Source organism: Cygnus olor, chromosome 8 (genome assembly GCF_009769625.2).
Source record: "Cygnus olor isolate bCygOlo1 chromosome 8, bCygOlo1.pri.v2, whole genome shotgun sequence".
NCBI lineage: Eukaryota > Metazoa > Chordata > Aves > Anseriformes > Anatidae > Cygnus > Cygnus olor.
Genome location: NC_049176.1, coordinates 16,886,964 through 16,904,626, shown reverse-complemented (window position 1 = coordinate 16,904,626; position 17,663 = coordinate 16,886,964). Strand labels below are relative to the sequence as shown.

Below are 17,663 nucleotides of genomic sequence, written 5' to 3'. Positions count from 1 at the left end.
CTGAGACCCGCAGTTTTATCCTTGCAGTCTGCCCCTTCTCCTCAGGAAAATTTCAATTCTCTCATTACCAGCTGAATCTTTCTTTTCTAGTTCTCTTCTCTTAATGCTTTGAACTTTCTAAGCAAGCAGTTTAGGTTGTTATCTGTCCAGGAGTCCAAGTCATTATGGTCATACTCAGAATACCTAAAACAAGGTGGGCAGACACTGGAGCTAGTGGAGAGAAGCATACACAGCAGAATTGCTACAGAGGCTGGTGGCAGTCCGAGTAGCTGGTACATCTGTGTGCACTAACAACAAATTTTGCCTCAACTCATTGACACGTTCCATTGTACAACTCACCAGTGATTTCTTACATCAGAGTTCATCAGGTAAAATCTGAAGTTATCACAGTAACCTCTTCACACAACAAAGAAGGAAAGCTGTACACAGAAAGACTCTGTGTTGGTTTCCACAAGCTGGACTCACTGAGACATTAGAAGGATAAGTGATACAATAAATTCTTCATTGCAATATTTAACCTTGAAAATGTGCATTTGGGCATAGGTTGATCTTACACCTCTATCCTCTTTGCATAAAGGCTGTTTAAACACAACTGCATCTCCAAGACAAAGTTTTGTTATTACCTTGTGTTTGCACTGTACTTTGAGGAAGCAGAACGTTATGTAAGTGCTAAGCACTATTAACATCATCCTCTTCTATTTTTCTCTTTCAACTTTTAAGTGAATATAGTGCTTGTGGAAGTTGTTTGATTGACAGTCCTGAAGACTGAAGTGCAGTACACCTGCTGAGCCAAACAGAACTAAAATGTAGAAAAACCTCTCACCAAGTTTTAAACGCACGCTTCATTTAGTTACTGTTACATGACTAGGTTTAATACTAATACTGAAAAAATTGTTGCTCCTATTTATTTGTTCTAAACATTGGTTCAATCTCCTTATACTCTACTTTCAAAAATAATTTCTTACAGACATGCAGCACTCCAGAGATTATTTCCCTGCCTTCAAAATCCTACAATACAATGGGATACTGTTGAAGCATAACTTCAAGCTACTGCAGTCAGGTACGATGCTACATCCTAGCATTCACTTTGCACATCACAGAAAAGTACATTAGCTAGTTTCATACTAGTACTAACCACACTAACTGCTTGAGTACAGAAAGCTATTCTATATTATTGTCTAAATATGAAGTTAAGAGACTTTCAGCAAAAGATCTGTTCCTTTGGTTGTCTAAGAAAGATCAGTAACCCTAACTAAGTCAATACTGAAACTACAATTTAACATTTCCTGATATAGGAGACTTTTTGTTTTGATTTAAACACTCTAGATTTCCAGTAATGCACTTTTAACTACTGAAGTGGCTTTCTCTCTTTTTTTTTTTTTCCCCCTCAAGTCCTTTTTGGGAAACCTAAAGACATGACTTACCTTCTGAGAAAGATCTCTGTACAAATATACTTATGTCTCTTGTAAAGCTTCTCCTTGATCTTAGCTAAGATCACCACTCCTTCCACAATACTACCATACCCACTTCCTTACAAAAGGACTCTCTGAATCAAACATTTACTACCCAGGCACTTTACACCCTCCTTTTATCCACTTGGTCTATTTGCCTCCAGGTGGGACTGCTTCAGATTTATGGGAAAGGATTGATCCCCATTAACTACAAAGAGCACATCAGATGCAGAACACCTGCAGTGTGTAGAGCTGTTACTAACACCTGCTGTTTCAGATTCTTCTAGAATATTCCTTCACTTGTCTTGACAGGTACTGAGAAGCAAATTTTATGCCTGGAACATCTTCACTCCTGAGTAACTTCAAGACCAGACATTTACAGAAAGCCATTCCTTAGCATTTCCAGTTACTTTTCAGTTCAGGAAGTTTCTCAAGGTTTCTTGTCAGGGCAGGCTGGTCTTTTATGATTTTCAGCCTGCAATGCTGCTCCTTTCTATTTCATCTTGACTTAATGTCATTAGTCTTCTTTCATAGAAACCTGAGCATTCTTTTCCTAATTTATCTAGATGGTACCCTGACAGCAGCTCCCTTGATCAAACTTTGCCATTTATGTCTCTCCCCCAGTTAATCATTCTCTGAGACGAGATTTATAGTAAAAAAGAATTAAATCAAGTCTGACTTCCTTCAAATTTCTTGACTTTCTGGGATTCTGGATGCTCACTCAGGCCAGGCCCCTTGGAGACACTGTGCTTCTCTCATTTACTAAACAGGCTGTTACGGCTATTTTCCTATACCGGAGGGCCTTAGCAGGCTTTGTCATTGGTGAAGCTAAATAAAGGCTTAAAGGATGCAGGTATGATACTGAGACATCTTGCTGTTTGATAGTACTCCTAACACGTACCCCTCTTTGTCTATTTCTGGTCGTGTATTTTAAAAATTGAATCTGAAGGCAGAGAGTCCACATGGTAATTCTTCTTGTCTGCTTCTTGAAAACAAGAGTTCTCTGTTATGTAAAATATCTCTGCAGAAGTACAGGTTCCCAGCTGTCCTCTTTCCTTCAGATCTTGATTTTCTATCACTTCATGTGTGGGTATCAGGTAAAAATCTATTGATTTGTTGGAAAGTGATATATACATATAAGCTTTTTATAAATGTGGTCTACATCTTTTGTTTATCTGTCTCATATCTCTTGAGGTCTGTTTCTGAATAAAAATCTCCTGCTTGTGTAATGCAAGATGATCCATTTCATACAGGTCAAACCTGCTCTATGCTGCCAGCAGATTTCTGCAAGTTGAATTCTTAGTCCCTATGTGCAAGGTGTCTGTGGCCTGGTCCCCAAAAGTCTAAAAGAAAACTGTCACCAGCATCTCTATTTCTCTGACCAGTGAAAGTCTCTACTTTAAGAGTAAAGCTCATCTATGAAGGAGGTGAAACTTTTCATCATCTTGAGATGGTAAAATGAACTGCCTCGAGGGAATAAAACAATACCACAATAATTACCACCTTCCCCCTCAATGAGAAGCACATTTCTTTATAACTTTGCTGGCATAAACATGGATATAAAATGAAGCCCAACCTTACTTAAACAAGAAGTGTTATTGACCAGCTTCTCCCAGCTTTGGGAAAAGTAGCAATTTAAAATGACACACAGTAGATGTGTAGTAGTATTTGTTGGTGCAAGGCCAGCAAGTGCTGAGGTTTTACAGAGCTCAATACATCACAGAAATGTGTGTGTGCATGTGTGTGTGTGTGTACAAAACAGTTGTAAGTCTACATGCAGATCTACAAGTGTACAGAAAAGTTAAAAAACAAACAACAAAACAAAAAACCTACACTAGGACTTTTGTGCAATCTTGTGTGACAGATCTGCATTAGTGGTTAAGGCAGAAATGATCATCCAGCTTCGCCAAACATCACTGATTTTTACAAGAAATAGGTTTACAATCTGCTAAATTGAAGGCAAATTATCATCCAGTTTCTTATAGTACAAATGGCTGCATTTAAAGTATGTTCTTGTTCTCAGGTCTAAAGCATTACAAGACCAAAATGTTCTGTATCTCATCTCAAATTTTCAAACAATCCAATATCCAGGCTATATATAGATATATTCTTGCTGTTCAATCTCTTAAAAATCAATCAATATTAATGTGTCTGCCTTAAACTTTTAAGGTCATTGTCTCCCTTCTGACATCTTTAACTACATCAACATCACATTATATCATTATAGACTCATGAAGCAATGTACTTTTACATTTTTGCAAGATAATGCCTCTTTTGTGTTTCAGTTTTTATCATAATATAAATCTTGAAATGTAATTTGCATATCTTTTGTTTAGCAAAGGAGACCCCCATTTAAGACTTTGTCATTTTAATACATAGACTTAAAAGTGGTTGACTTTTTAAAGAAAATGCACCAAAATATTCCAATTTATTCTTCAACTGAAGCGTCTGCTGCATCAGTAAATTAGTAAATTCCCTTAACAATACACTTGCTAACAATTATAGTCTGCCTGCCTTGGGCTGACTTGACAGTACGGCTGCCATCTGTTGAGAAGTCCATTCATGGATTTTAAAGGGCTATTTATAGGTTTTTATTTTAAACATTGCAAAATACCTTTTTGCTCTTCACCCTTACTGCCGCTTACTCTGTCTTTCCTGCCCTCTGTTCATCTCTCTTTCCACCCTGCTAAAGAGCACTGGTATACTTCCAACGTTGAACTGTCTCTGCACCAGCAGCCACATCACAGCTCTCAGGTGCATTCAATCCTGAGTCAAGCCTGGCCCATTTTTAATGGCTGAGGTGGACAAGCAGAGAGGAGGGAGGACACTTCTGGAAAGGAACGGACAGAAATGAGCCTGATCAATCAAGAAATTCAAAAGCAGCCGTGAAGGAAACAAAATCAACACGATGAATGGGAAAGGGATGCTAGGAGCCCCAGCTCTGGATAGATGGATATTTCATGAATTCCTCCAATAAATAGGGATCCCCTAGGGAAATTCAACACCTGGCAATCTTAGTGGATAGTGGTGCTGCAAATAAAGCATAATGTTCACCCCTCTGGTAAATTCAAGCAATTAAACCCCTTTTAAAAAAAGGCCCTCTTAGGCTTTCTGCCCAGTAAACTCACAGTGAAAAGCAACTTTAATAAATGTTATAAATCTCACCTCTGAGCCAACAGGAAATTCAAATGTTTGCATGTGCAGGAGCCAGGGAGCTGCTGAAACAAAAGGTAAATGTGTATATTAGAATAGGTTATGCCAATACTCTGACTGGACGGTAGTGGAAGCGTCAGGCGCAGAGACACAACATTTATTTTATAAGATAAGCACCTTCTGGTGGTATCTCTGATCTTTTCTGTTTGTGCCACACCAGAGTTCTCCTTTCCCTGGGAGTAGACAAATCTGTTTAGTGATGACCTTGCTGGCTTGATGAATTTAGGATTACTTCTTATCATGCAACACTACTGGAAAGTAGTTTTGAGTTTTAATGTTTTGGACATAAAACCAAATAAAGAAATGGCAACAAATATCTGTGGTTTGTAAAATGAAAAGATCAGAGACTGCAGAGAATTTTTGATCAACACCCTGACAAGGGGTGTTAGTTTTAATAAACAGTAAGAATTTTAGGCCATTATGAAGTATGAGATGCAGTCTCAGCTGTGTTTCTAATTTCCTTTCTTGCCTTTACTGCTGTTATATAAAGCTCTGTAGTGACGAAAAACATTTATTGAAAAAATCTGAGTGCACCGTTTGGGATTATGTTACTTCATCTGCATGGAGCCAATGAGAAATATTTCCTTCACCCTCCATAGTGCCAAGAGCTCTAGGCACATTCTGTGTATGGGACAAAGCACTGGGCAGAGATGCACTTGTGTAAGTGAATAAGGATTTTGTAATTAGGTCTGAAGACAATGATCGTGCATGCTGCTTATTTTGATTGTTCTTTTTTTAAAGCCATACATAAACATAGACAGAACTTTGTGCAAATTCTTTTAAAGTGATTTTAAAACAATACATATTCGGCAACATATCCTGTGGTTTCCTGAAAAAAATTTGGTAACATTGTGTCTACGTAATTATGAATATTATAATTTTTGTGTACTGCACACTCTACAGACTTATGAGGGCACAAAAGGCCAGGAAAATTAAGATGAAGAAAAGGACAGAAAGCTGGATGGTAATAAGACTTATTTGCTTATTGAGGTATTCATGGGAATCAGAGGAGAGGGATGTTCATTCATCTACTCTTCAGTTTGGGGACCTTTCTGGTGAGCAGAAAGGGTCAGTAAAAGAGAAGAAATCTCCACAGAAATCTCTTTATCATTCTTGAGAAAAGCTGAGAATTCATTATTTTATTACAAGATGGGCATAAGGAACTAGTATGTCTTTGTTTTAATGACTCCATCTGTGGCTTTCCACCTACAGTATTTTCCCTTCGGGGATTATCAAGATTATTAGTAATTATTGCTAATAAGTCATTATTATGAATAATGGTAATTACAGTATCATTTAAAGACCCTAGTCATAATCACTGTGGAAAACAGTATGAACGTAGCAAGGACCAAGGCTTTGCAACGGCACATGGAAATCTTGTAAGAGAAACTGAATAAGCACAGGGTTACACTCCAGAGAGCACAGCACTCACAGACTTTCAACCCCAAACTGCCAATGGCAGGATCAAATTCAGTATTTGGGAACAGACAAATGACTAACAAATTTTAGCAACAATTTTTGTTTTACAGGAAAACAAAAACTAAACTTTTTTTTTCCTCTTTGATTTCTAGGATTTGGGAGAATAGGTAGAACCGTACAATCCTATCTTTAGCCCCCAGAAGTACTGGTTGTGCGACATTTCTAATTACAGTAAATATTGTGTCTAAAAAACAGTGCAAATCCAGACACAAAATGGATCATGGATGCATGGAGAACAGTTCAGCCATTACAAATAGTCCACGAGGACAAAAAGGGCTTTTAGACCAGTCCAGTTGGCTTTGTCTGTCTCCCTTACGCAACAGAGCTGTAGTTTTTCATTTAACAGATTCCTAGAATGATCAGCAAAGCCCTACCCGTTACATGTTAATGTTAAATATGTATTCAGAGTGGTCACACCTTCATTTCCTCAGTTCTAACATTTTTTTTCAAGGTTTTATGTCAGGAAAAGACTTTGCCTTTCTCTTTGCCTCTTCACTTTAGCTTCCTCAATCCTCACCTAGCTTGCTCTCCATCTTCACAGTCATGATAGAACTCTTCTAAAAGTACCCTGCTGACAACTTCTGATCTGTTCTTCCACTAGGATAAGCAGAACTGCATTCATAACCGTATAACTTTATGTATATAACTTTGTAACTTTAGTCGACAACTGAAGATATAAACTAAAATTTTGTAAGGTTTTATTTTTGAAGGATGACCTCACCTCAACAAGAGATCTGAACATACACATCTGTTATATATATATATTTATATACACACACATATATGCAGATAGACATATTATATACATATATCATTATAAATGGGGATATGCTTCTGACAAAACACAAAGAAAGCACCTTTCAGGCTCTAAGAAATGGTATTTGCAACTATAATCCAAAATACACCGGAAAAGGTATGAGAGCTTGGACAGTTCTATTTCAAAGACAAACATTTCCCAATATAACATGCTAGAGCAGAATTTGTTCATGGAGGTCACTGTAAGAAGCTCAGCACTACCTTAACAAAGGTGACCACCAGAAGCTCTCTGCACAGAAGAATCTTTCTCTCAGCAGTAGATGAGGAATTGCAGATCAGATCCTCACAAGTATGTCCATCGAAGTGAAGAAATTGTTTTTGTGAAACTATATTTAAGATCTTAAAAACACTCCAAAAATTAAAGAAGCCAGTTACCCAACCTCTTCATTGCTCTAGCATTATATCTACTTAATTTCTGGTACGATCTAGATGCAGCTGGATTTCCATATACAAACCCAGGTTCTTGGCTGTCAAGCAGTACAGGGCTAAAAAAAAAATAGCATTCAGATCTGGAAGATCTGGAAATGTCTTAACAACCCCACAGCACTGTGTCAAAGCTTATATAATGTACGCAGCAATAGCAAGTTAGGCCAGCTCTGTTATCTTAAGAACAGAATATTTTCCAACACCTTATTTGCATAGAAAAGTCTATTCTCTAAGTCTTTTCTGTTGACTAGGCCAAGCAACTTTTAGATTAATCTTACCACAAGTAAGGTCCTCACAAAGGAGGGAAAGAAGTGCATCATGAAAAGTTCTAATCATTTCAACTACATAGTTTTGAAGTTTGGTTTATAGGTTTAGTTTTTTTTTTTAACTAGGTTTCCATGAACCATTTTTTTCCTTCCTTCCTTTTCCTTCCCTTTTTAAAAATATTTATTTATTTATTTATTTATTTATTTCTGCTGGGGAAGGAAAATTTCATTAAAGATCTGATTTGGACATTAAATTTGTAGGAAAATATTTTGGAATTTTTCAGTTTTGACTCATGAAAATTATCCTGATATTATGTGCTCCCACTTCTGTGTGAAATCTCAAGATACGTTTCAAGATTTTCAAGAACCATGCATGATCCTGAAAAGTCAAAATGAAACGCAAAAAATGAAATTGTTGAGAATTAAGCCACAAAGACATTTTAAAGTTTGCACTTTTCTAATGACTAATGCAAACTTAGTGCTCTTGTTCAGCATCAGTCATTAAAATGGACATAAGACAGGTTCTTTGCTTTGTTGCTGTATGAGAGCCTGTCTACCTTAAATATTTTTGCTGGGTCCTTAAGCATTAAGTTAGTCAGGGAGAGTATGACAGACAAGTTGCTATTTCAGGCTTGAAACAGCACCTGGAGGGCCAAGACCTTTCACAGTTTAATAGTGGACAGAGAATCACGGGAGTGATCAGGGTCATGTGGTGGGTGAGGCAATCACTGATACTCAAATATCAGGTGTCACCGTGACAGCTGTAATAACCAGGGCTTACTTCCTTCAGCAAGAAAATATCCACAGAATATGGTGCATACAGTGCTGCAGTATGTACCTTCTCTACCTTCGTTTCATGCTATAAAAATGTTAACTCCTGAAGGCTCATGGTGCAAGAACAGAACAACCAACTCTCAACACATTTTAACACATTTAGTATCACATGGAAGTGTGACAGAAGAAGAGCTTTTTAAAAAAAATCTTGAGAATTCAGCAGAAAAGTTATCAGATGCTCATTACCGACAATTCATTCCGCTGAGATAAACTAAGTTGGTTACTAGAGGATCCCAAGGAGACAGCTGGCAGTGATCAACAGAACAACATTCAATCCACAGCAAGTGTACATCATAAAACAGGTGCCATTGGATTAAAAAGTAACCTTAAACTGTTTAGTGTACACAAAGGCAGGCTAGTCAAAACACTTCAACAATGATTTAAAATCTCAAGTTGGAGGCCACTTTCAACCTTCAGGGAAGCCTTCTCTATTCATAAGGAGCTTAACTAATCATAACTTTCCATGACTTATCAGGACTGGATGCAGTGTGTCACAGCATGATAACTGAGCTCTGGAAATGTAACAAAAGATGCCTTTCTAGTAAAAATAATAGTGAGACTAAACCCCAAATTTTTAATCTTTGAACTTGATAGGGGAAAAACATCCTGTTACTCATTAAGTGTTTCCATTAGCATGCCAGGCAGCTCCTGTTCATGTTACTGAGTGATGTGTAGGGCAGCGCGTGCATCAGGAAAAGAAGATTTTGGTCCCGGGAGGCTGCACAGGGTGCATCACAAGGGAACAACAGCTCAGAGCAGACATACTTATTTCTGCAGATACCTAACTATAGAAATAAGTAAGTCTACCTGACACATCACTTTCAGCTGACCTAATTGCTCGGTATTAACAACCTGGTGTTTATGAAAACACATAGCATTTATTTTTTAACATGCTAAATACCCCGGCTGCACGGAAGCTTCAGAACAAGGGTTAAATGGAGCCCCAAAAGGACCAGATTTCTATCTGTATTTTCTTCAGTGTAGTTCCAGATGCATTAAGATCTCAGCAGAGACCTGCAAGTATTATGTACGGCTTGCTTTTATCTCCCAGAAAAAAAAACGAAAAAGAGAGAGAGAGAGAAAAAAAAAAAACAGAAGGAAAGAATGAAGCAGTGCCAAACACTACAAGAAAGGCTTAATAAATAGAGCCCAGGGTTACAATGTTGCTCTGAAAAATTTGCCCTGAAATATATCACTGAACTTCTGTATATTCATATTTGTTTACATTATAAATGTACTAAATGAGCTAATTATAGTGATCATAATTTACAATTAAAACCAAACAGTTAGAAATTTCAAAGGCTTTCAATATCTTTTCTTTAATCATTCACCCAGGCTCAAAATATGCATTTTTTAGATTAAAGCATTAAAGTTGCTAATTATATTCTCAGAACTAACAATTATTTCTTTACCCTTTTACTACCTTCTTCTGGCAACAAAAAAATGTCAGCACTGATTTAATTTTTTGTTATTACAGGATTAAAAGAAGTTTCTAAAATGCAATTAAATGTGCCCTATAGCTATAGTAACTTTCCTATCAGCATCCAAAACCTCTTCACTAAAACAACAGCATAAAAAAATTATTCAGACTTTCTAGACATACTTTTTTCTCTTTTTATAACACATTCCTTTGGTGATTATCTCCTATGACAACTCAACCATCTTAATGAGACTCTGTGCACATCTAGATCTTGGTGAAAGTAGATTAAGAGGAGAAAATTAAAGTTAAAGAGGCTGTTAAGAGTGCAAAACCCCGCACATGTCAAGCACTGGTTCTTCACCTTTGGGAGCTTGGTTCAAGTTCACCCTGAGGCCCTAAGTGAAAAGTTCAATAGTCTCAACTATGTCCCTACTTGATATATCACAAAATCAATTATTTTATGGTGGTACGTCTGGTAACCTATGCTCAGACAGAATCAAGTTTTTTCCCATTGGGAATTCACCAATTATCTACTCAGTAAATTATTTTCAGATAAAACAGAAATACCTGCTGTCAGCAGGAGTTTCTCCTTGTACTGCCTATTGGTTTCGTACTTGCTCTGTTTTGGAACGGCGACATCGCACCTAGCCCACACACCATTAGCCACCATGCTATCACTGCAGTGCATGGTGTCAGGACACCAAAGTGTGATTCAGTGCCCACATTTGCATTGGTTCGGGAAAGAAAAATAGTGCAAGTAACCAAAATCATGCCAGAGAAAAACTGTAGCAATTGTAGCAATTGTTTACCGAAAATTCTACAGTTGCTCAAGGAGTTAGCTTGGTCTAGACAACCCCATATGGGACTCGGAGCTTAATTTTCAGTTATGAATGCCATTTTCTAATAGCCATCAACAGCATCGACAGGCCACAGGAGCACACGGACCCACACTCCTACTAGCACTCTCCAATCCGCATCTTGTGTTACTTAGTATGATATGCTTGTTAGAGTTGATGTATTTATGTTAATTATTTAAAACTGTTCCCAATTTAAATACATAGAGATTACACATAAGTGAATACCAGTCTGAATAACAAATACAAGCCACTGAGTGACTTAGATAAGGACTACTCACGCTGTATGCAGCTGCCTGGCTGTTTAAATGAGCCCCGTTCATTGCAAAGGACCATTTCATACCCTGCAGTGGGCTGTCCAGACTAGGCACAATTTGCTTAGGCTAATTTTCACTGGTCACAATTTTGTTTTGTAAAACCACCAGCAACAAAATAAAGGTTAATCAGCATCCTCTGTCAGACTTGTCTAATGGCCTCCACATAGATGTTCATTGTCCATGAAAGGGATTCCTCACTCCCAGAACGCATATGAACAGGAAGTGAGCACTGATGCTGTCTGTGTTGTTGTTATTTTGTAGATTACAAAATGCTTTAAAAAGATATATTTCTGATAAAAATATTCCAGAGCTTTTTTTTTTTTTTAATGGACAATTAAAGAGAATTTTGATGTTATTCTCTTTAAAGTGTAAATGTCTAGATATGAGCAGTGAAAATGACAAGGGCCTAAAGGGAAATCCCAACGTGGAAAGATTAAAAAGACAACGACTGCCCAAATAAAGGATGTTATAATAAAAACAGGCCAGATCATGAAGGATAGAAAGACAGGAAGTCAGAATTCCTATTTACCCTTACACATAATACAGGAACATAAGGACATGCAATGTCACTCAGCAGATACAAATTTAAAAGCAGCGCAAGGATGAGTTTTAGTCATGTTGACTTCTTACTATTGCTCAGCTAATTCACACCTCCCTGTCTATAAAATAGGGATAATATTCTTGGCTTCCCTATACAGAAAAACTCATTGGTGCTTGTGAAGTATTCAGATAATGCTCTAATGAAGAATGCCATTGAAAACAGTAAAAAGAAATGAGTAATTCCAAATGCAGTGCAGGTTTGGATTACATTAGCTGGCAGAGCGGACAACGAATAAAGCATAAGACTACAGACTAAGCAATGAAGTTAAAAAGAACTATTCAACACCTTCCTTATTCCCTGAGAATCATCGCTCTTGTGTGTAAAATGAGGCAAAAATAATATGTGATTTGTAAATATGAACGCTATTGTAACACATACCTCAGGGAAGAAGACTTAGGATTCTAGGCCCATCCTCTAAATTGGAAGTGCTTGATCTTGCAACCTAAATGACTTGCAATGTGTTTTTTAACACACAATTACAAACAAGTTATCATTTCTACAAAAATAGCCTGATTATTCAATTGATTGTTTGCAAAATAAATGTGAAATGCTTTCTTTGTATCTCTAGAGAGATGCAAAAGATTTCATTTGTAGCCCTTGAATCTGTGAGCATTTACTGAGTTTCTCATAGGAAAAATGCACTGCTAGGAGCATTTCAATTCCTCTGTAAATGTTACAGTCCTCTAGTGAACTCTATCAAGAAGCCCACTCAAAGCTCATGCTTAGTTTACTGCATCTTGCCAAGTAGACTCTTTCTTCATCAGGACCAGCAATATGCCCATTAAATGGCAATGAAGAGCGATGGGACAAATCAGAATTTCACAAGTGCAGAACCCAATGTACCTGCTCTAATTTAAGAAGGCCTCTGGACAGTCATCAGGCAACAATCTCGATGGAAGGATTTTGAAGACTGAATAAATTGTCTAAAATAAAACAAAGGAGTAAGTGTAACAAAAATTGTAATACATACTTTATTTAATGTGTAGTACTGAACAAAGGGTACTTACAGCTGCCTGTAAAAGCTGATTTTTCTTTTAGAGCATAACTGGTATAACACAGCACATGCTTTTTCATAACAGCTCAGTGGGAATACTTACTGATATGCAGATAGATTTGAAAACATAAAACTTCAAGGTAAATTTCTGGATGAGATGGCTACAGGATAAATCGTCCACCTCATACCTTCCTCTGATGGGTTATATGAGATGAACTGGGATGTTTCAGAAAAGTCAAAGCATGAGATGCTGCATCTACCATAAGGAAGCCTAAAGGTTTGTGTTTATCCTGATACCCTCTACCTCTACTTCCTCCCCAGCATTTAAAAACTGGGGAAACTTGTTTGCAAATAAAAACTTGTTTGCATTTTGAGTTATTTTGGTAAAGTGATTATCTAGGTCACCATTATGAAAACTTATTACCATTTCCTGATCTGCTAATTACATACTCCCTCTAGAAATTCCTTCCAAACATTTCCTGGCTTGATACAGGCAATGGCAGTCTGCATTCCTGCCAGGTGATCATCAGCCTGGTTTGTGATCTGATCTAGTGATTTGCCCTGGTAGAACCATTCACCTCTGTTTGGAAGGGTGGATGGAATTATATTCTAGACTTGATCCTGGGGTACCAATGAAACTCAGAAGGGATGAGGATAGGACACCTGACTGTCCCAAGGTAACAGTCCAACATCCCAGGACAACACAGACAGTGTGAATGTTGCAAAACAACAGCAATGTGCATGACAAGGTTCTGTTTAGAGCAAAAGTAGCAAGATTTAAAACACGGTGAAACACAATTCATCTTTACGTTTGTGTGTTTTCTTTTGTAAATACTTCAGAAAATTCAATTTGAAGACAGATGTCAGCCACACACTTAAGTTTTTTCACAGATATAAGATTTTGTATCTCAGGCTTTAATATGACTACAACTCCGATCTCATGTTTGGGAGTAGGACAACAAAAAATAAGAATGGGAATAAAAGCTCTCCAAGAGGTCATCCATAAAGTAAATTCTAATGCTCAGTAAAAAGTATTGACCATGGTCAATATTTTTTAGAGTAAAAGTGAAAGCTCAAAATATACAAATTCTATATGTAGCTTTAAAAGAAAATCCTGCAACATTTTTAAATATGAGTTTAGAAACCAAAAGCCAGATTCCTGTGCTTTGAGGACTTTGCTCTGGAACCTTTGAAGTACCTGCTTGGAATAAAGCTCAGTGTGAGCCTTTCCTCCCGTGCTACCAGCACGGCTCTGTCAGTGACTGGTGGTTACGCAGCCCGCCTGCCTGTAAGGGCTCGGTGTCTCCACTGAAGGTAAGAGCGGTGCACTTGCAGCGTAGGCAAGCTGCCCACCCCCGTCCAAGCAAGATCATACTGAGACCATCTCCGCATTAGGAGTAATATTCATAACAACCACTATTCTCCATATTCACTGGTATTTTTCTGTTCAGGCTGAGTCTGGATGCTTAAGATGACATCATGTAGGTTTTCTCTCCAAATAAATGATTTGTAAACCAAAAGTTTTCCCAGTTACACATGCAAAATATTTCTGCATACACTATTGTATTATTACAATATTTCAGAAAATAAAATCCATCTTGTCTAACTGTTGACAAAAAGCAATGAAAAGGATCATGTAACAAGGCTGCCGACGTATATACATAAGTGAGTAGTAAAGGAATTTTATGAAGGAATTTCCCATGTCTCCTGTCTACATTGGTATATATCAGTGACTTTATCTAGAGTTAAAAAGGCAGGAATCAATTACAGAGAAAGTCCACAGCATAATTAGGAAACAATCAACACTTATTCTAATGCTGATTTTTTCTTCACTTTAAACTGCTTCATTGACTTTAATTAAACTTGCCCTAGGTTATGAATCTAGCAAGCTGTAGAAACATTTAAAAATTAAATAAAATAAAACCAGTTTTCTTGTCAGGAGGGTTTTCACCAGCTTGCTCACCTGTACCACTGTTCTGATTCGGACAATTTTTAAATTATTAGAGATGCTGTATGTGAAACTGCAAGACTCTCTGTTGTTTTTGCTCTTGAATTAAAATGACCTCCCAATGCCACAGGAAGCATCACAGAATTAAATAGTTGAGATTCTCCCCACTGCTTTAGCTTCTCTGAAGAATTCCTTTGCTGGTTTCTGAGAGAAGACACAAGGCTGCCACCACTGACTTTTACTCCAGACCTACTTTCATACAACACTCCTGGTTTTCTCTAACGCCACAGAAAAGGATACTTAGGATGCTGGCAATTTCAATGCCAATAGCTCAAGCCAAGGTTAAAAGTACATGACACGGGCTTTGGGGGAATAAACGGATGCCTTGTGTCCTACCCCAGCCTGGGCCTGTCTAATGAGAATATGAATATACCCATATATAGGGATATTCACACTTAAAACTGGCTTAAATTTTCCAGCCCCAAATAGATCTGAGTTAATCAACCGTTTATAAAGAGTATGACAAAGTGTATCTTCCTATTTTTCTGATACACAGTAGAGAGACAGACGTGTAATGTACAGGTGGATGTAACTCTCTTTCTGCTATGGTGAAAACAATTACAGTAGGTCTTAGTAGTTTGAGGAAACCAGAGATTAACTGGGGAAAGCCAAAACAACCTGACTTGCTGAGAGAGTAAGAGCTAAATGTTTGCAAACATTCTTTATCTCTCATCTCTACAGTAGATCCCTGTCATAACATCTTGTGCTTCTACCTTTTTTCCTGATCTCCCTTTCCACTCTAGTCCTTGTTAGCTCTGTTCTCTAGTAACTTCTGTCCCAACATTTACAAGATGATTTGTGTCTGACATAGGAAAAAATGGTGTTGTGGGAGCATGCAAAAAAGATGAGCATGAGCAGTAAAAAGATGAATTCCCTGACTGTATCAAACATGTTCTGGGCTGGAGTCATCTAGTTTTATTAGACAGTGACCCTTGCTTTATTCAAATGCTAAATAAAATCAGTTCCTGTTAAAGATGGGCCTGATTACCCCCAAAACATTAGAAAAGCTCAGGTTTGAATATGCACTTTACAATTTGGTCTGCCTTTGTTCTCAGTTGCTCACTGAGACATGTTCTCCTCATCTCCTCCAAGGAACATCTTAGAGACAACGGAGAAGGGTTCAAAACCTGTACTCTTATCTCCAGGAATGCTATTAAAGCAAAAATACATTTTGCTAAGAAATCTACAGAGCATCAATTTCTTGCACCTTCATTATTTCCCTGATGAAGTATCATGGAGTGTTGTAGTTTAGGTATTGATCTAAGGTTCAGAAGACTTCAATTTTTGAACAAGTTGTTTATTTCTGGTTTAGTTTTTGTTTGTTTCTGCACACATTTGCAAAGACAGAGAATATAATTTCCATGCTTCATCAGGCTACTATGTCCTACCACTCTTAAGGCATAGGCAAGACATTCCTCACTAAATGCAAAAGAAAGTTCAGTGACACTGGGATCAGCCATATATATATGTGAAATTAGCATACATTATGACTCCTATAGAACACATATATAATATGGTAATTGCTAGTAGTTACATCTTGAATATACACATAATCTACTTTATGTTGATGAGATATGAAGAGTTTTCCTAACTGTTAAAGATATTTTATGGTGCAAGCAATTTATAATAAGATACAGATTCTACTTCTGTTTAATACCACAACAAAATTACACCACAGTTTATAGACTTTTCCTTCACCAAAGTCTTAGGGAACTTTCCATTAACTTCAGTAGATGCCAGAACAGGCCCTAGAGCAGGAAATGAAGAAATATACTGTACCCAAATGAAACTGCAGTGGGAACTTAGGTAGGCAGAATGTAATTATTCACACTTGAATCCGGATAGAGCACTAGGTTTATATCCCTGTTCTGGCTAACATATCATGAGATGCATAATTATCATGGGTAGCAGGACTACTGGCTCCCATCTAAGTCAAAAGACTGGTCTTAAATAAGGAGTTGCAGATTCTGTATTCGCTGATAGCAAATTTCTATACTCATTGATGCAGATTAGGCCACCAAGAAGCACTGAAAAAATAATAGGTTTTCTTGCAAATGTACTGAATTGTAAAGTAACAAAATATTCCAAATCTTGTAATAGAACTGCATTACACGCTAGCGAAGTGGATCTATTTCTGAGGTGGAACATGACAGCTTTTTAACTTTCTACAACAATATGTGACAGCACGAATACTATATTCAGTTGATACTGTAGGGCGATTTATGGGGGCAGAATGTAATAATATAAATTGAGTTTCAGAAAAGACACTGTGACTAATCTTACAAAAAATGCTATGGGATGTTTAATAATCCTGGCGGGTCAGAAGTTGTTCTTCTAAAATTCTCTTAGGACTGATTGTTATTAAAGTATGTACTGCATTTGGTTCATTTTTCATTTAATTATGTAGTCTAAAACTGCTGTCAAGTGCAAATATTTGAGTTGTAATTGGATACCCATAGAAATGGAATAGAGTCACCAACTCAACCAAAATTGCAGAATCACAGAGTATTTAAGACAGTAAATGCCCTTTGAAGAGTCACAAGACAAGCATCTGTCCATACCTCTTAATCTATCTGCACTGATTCTCATTGGTGTTTATTGTTCCATTAATCAAAAACTAAAGAAGCAGGGATAAGGCAGCACACTAAAATTCCTTTCTTGAACTCACTGTAATCTTTCTCCATTGCTTCCCTATAGCATTTAGTGCTACAGTGCTTATTCACTCAAGGTATGAGTGTTAATTTTGAGACTGAAGTGAGCAGAAAGGAGGGAAGAATATAATGTATATAGTTAAGGGGCTTGGCTCAAATCCCTTAGAAATTAGCAGATGACTGTGTTTTACTTACATTGCCTCTGCATTAGAGTCCTGGTGAAGAAGCTGAGCAGGTTTCTGCAGCACTTCTCTCACCATCAGCAGGAAGGCAGCAACTGCACATTTAAAGACCTGATCTGAACCTAAGCGATTTTACAAATAGATGGGAAAG

General features: G+C 37.4%; 1 long non-coding RNA gene across 2 annotated transcripts in view; it reads right to left on the bottom strand.

The window, feature by feature from the left end:
• LOC121074408 overlaps positions 1-17,663 on the bottom strand; it is a 504,929-nt gene that overhangs the window by 257,710 nt on the left and 229,556 nt on the right. The window contains exon 8 of one of the 2 annotated variants that reach the window (XR_005822307.1): positions 4,617-4,669. This is a non-coding gene — a long non-coding RNA (uncharacterized LOC121074408). Of the gene's footprint in view, positions 1-1,424; positions 2,519-4,616; positions 4,670-17,663 lie in introns of those variants that run through there. The other variant, XR_005822306.1, reaches the window with a different exon arrangement.